The following is a 2,545-nucleotide window of genomic DNA, read 5'->3' as shown; positions in this document are numbered from 1 at the left end:
AGGCTTTCTGTGGTGATGTTTCTGGCTATTCCTTTCTTTCCCCTTCAAGCAAATCACAGACTTTCATCTATCCATTTGCCTATTCTAAATAGAGAACTCATACCAGCGAGATCATCAAATGTTTATACTTGTGTCCAGTTTATTCCTCTCTACCTAATGTTTTCAGGGTTCATCCATGCTGTGGCACTTATCAGAACTTTCTCTTTAGGACTGGATCATATTCCATTGTATGGTGTTATGAATTGAATTGTGTCCTTCCAAAAGTAAGTGTCAATGTGACTGGACTGAGATTCTCAGTATTATACAATTCACCTCATTTTGTGGTAATTATCCTGTCTGTCAGGCACTTCACAACAACAACAATGATGTTAATGGAATCCTGGTGTGGTGCTGTAGGATCACTAGTTCAAACCCACCAGCTGCTCCTCAGAAACCCTATTTAGGGTCTCTATGAGTCAGAACCAAGTGGATGGCCCTTAACAACAACAATAAATGATGTTAATGAAGGAGCCTTGAGAGTGTACTGGATTATGAGCTGGGCTGCTAACCACAAGGACAGCAGTTCAAATTTACCAGCTGCTCTGTGGGAGAAAAATGAGGCTTTCTGCTCCTGTGAAGATTTACAGCCTTGGAAACGCTCTACGGGTTTGCTTTGAGTTGAGACTGATTCCTTGGCACACAACCACTCCCACACATTTTTTCTCTGATGTTAATGAGACAGGATAAGAGGCAGTTATGATAATGAGGTAGGCATGCAATCCACAAGGTTAGGTTCTATCTTGAGACAAGCTTTTTTTTTTTTTTTCAGGTCATACAATAATTTATTGAGAGCTTCCCCTCCTAGCACCTCCCAGTCTTTCAGTCACTTTGCCCGCTTGTAGGTCAGATAGATGGCCGGAGGCAGGGAAACAGTATACCACATGATGAGACTTATAAGGGTGTTGAAACCGTCTTCCTTGTATTGCTTAAACACAGCAGGCAGCTCCGTCTCCTTGTACATTGGCCTTCACTCCAGCCACCTTCTCAGTTTCCTTCTGGCCACCATTCTCCTGCAAGATCTGGCGCTGTTATGGAGAGGGCCGTTGCAGACACTGAACCACCAGCCAGCTGTATTTATTGTCCTGGATGTCAGTGCCAACCTTGCCCGTCACACTGGGGTCACCAAAGAGGTCAAGATAATCATCTTGAATCTGAAAGAACTCGCCCATGGTCAGCAGGCTCTTCCTGGCATTGGCATACTCCTTCTCCCCATCAATGCCCACCATATACATTGCAGCAGCCACGGGAAGGTTAAAAGAGTAGAAAGTTGTCTTGTACTTGACAATAGATGTATACCTCTTTTCAGTGAATCTTCCAAGATTCACATTGCCATGAGGGGCAGTGATAAGGTTCAGGGTCTGTCCAATCTCAGTCTGATAGGAACTCTGCAAGAAGAGCTCGATCGTAACACTAATGCTCTCCCATGTAAACTATCACATAATTCACAATAAAACATAAAAAAAAAAAAAAAAAAAGAAGAGCTCGATCAGATTCAGATATTAGGGCTGCTACCGGCAGTATGGTAGATACACACTTCCAGCAGCATGGACTCATTGATGGCATCCAGACCTATGCCTGGCTTCTGGTACCAGCAGTGCTGCCCCCATTGGGTAAGGGGCACATCCATAATGTCGTTTAATACCAGGTTAAAAGCTTGGAGCAGCTCCACACACCGGCCCACAGTAAAGGCCCGCTGAAGGCAGTCTGCATCCTGCTTCCTTGGCTCCACAGCCAAGGAACACAGCCAGCACCATCAAACCTCTGTTGTACTTATCCTCAAGGACATTGTACTTTAGGACCTTTCTGAGTCGGACAATAGCATCTTCTGTTTCATCCTCAGTCAGCACCTTGAGAATCTGGGAGAAGTGCTGGATGAAATCCTGCTTTTCTTATGCATAAGTGTCTGATTTCTGGTCTCCATTCATTCTGCAGGAGGAGCTAAGTGCTCTGTTCCTGGATGATGGATCCAGTCAATCTCTTTTGAGATATAAAAGGAATTGAACAAAGGAAACCTGGTGCAGCACTATAGGAGAAGCTCTGGATTGCTAACCACAAGCCCGCCAGTTGCTCCTCTGAAACCCAGTATAGGGTTGCTATGAGTCAGAACAGACTCAACAGCACAATGGTAAACTACAACAACCAAGCGAGCAGAGATCAAGGGGACCTGCTATCGCCAAAAAAGGGAAATGAATTGGAGGGGGAGAGGAAGGAATAGCCGGAAATATCACCATAGAAAGCTTGTAAGTCCATCTTCTGCCTATAACTGATTGGAATACCTAAAGTGGGGCTACAACGTGCCCAGTGAAGGAGGCTTCCTGCAGAGCCTCGGAAATACAGAAACTATAGGTGGAAGCCTGAACCACATCCAGATCTCCAGAGATGGGAAATTGCCACTTGAAAGGACGAGCAGACCAGCCTGGAGCAGCTAGAAGAACAGAAGATACTTCTTGAAAGAAAGACCTACAGGAAAAATGTAAAACAACATAGGCAGCTCGACTGTTATTAT

The 2,545-nt window shown here is 44.8% G+C and overlaps 1 pseudogene; it reads right to left on the bottom strand.

The window, feature by feature from the left end:
- Positions 1–862: 862 nt before the first annotated feature.
- Positions 863–1,997, bottom strand: LOC102830192 (annotated as a pseudogene).
- Between the last annotated feature and the right edge of the window lie 548 nt (positions 1,998–2,545).

This window comes from Chrysochloris asiatica, unplaced genomic scaffold (genome assembly GCF_000296735.1).
Source record: "Chrysochloris asiatica unplaced genomic scaffold, ChrAsi1.0 scaffold00041, whole genome shotgun sequence".
Taxonomy (NCBI): domain Eukaryota; kingdom Metazoa; phylum Chordata; class Mammalia; order Afrosoricida; family Chrysochloridae; genus Chrysochloris; species Chrysochloris asiatica.
Note: the sequence above shows the minus strand (reverse complement) of the source record. Positions and strands in the feature narration are given on the sequence as shown.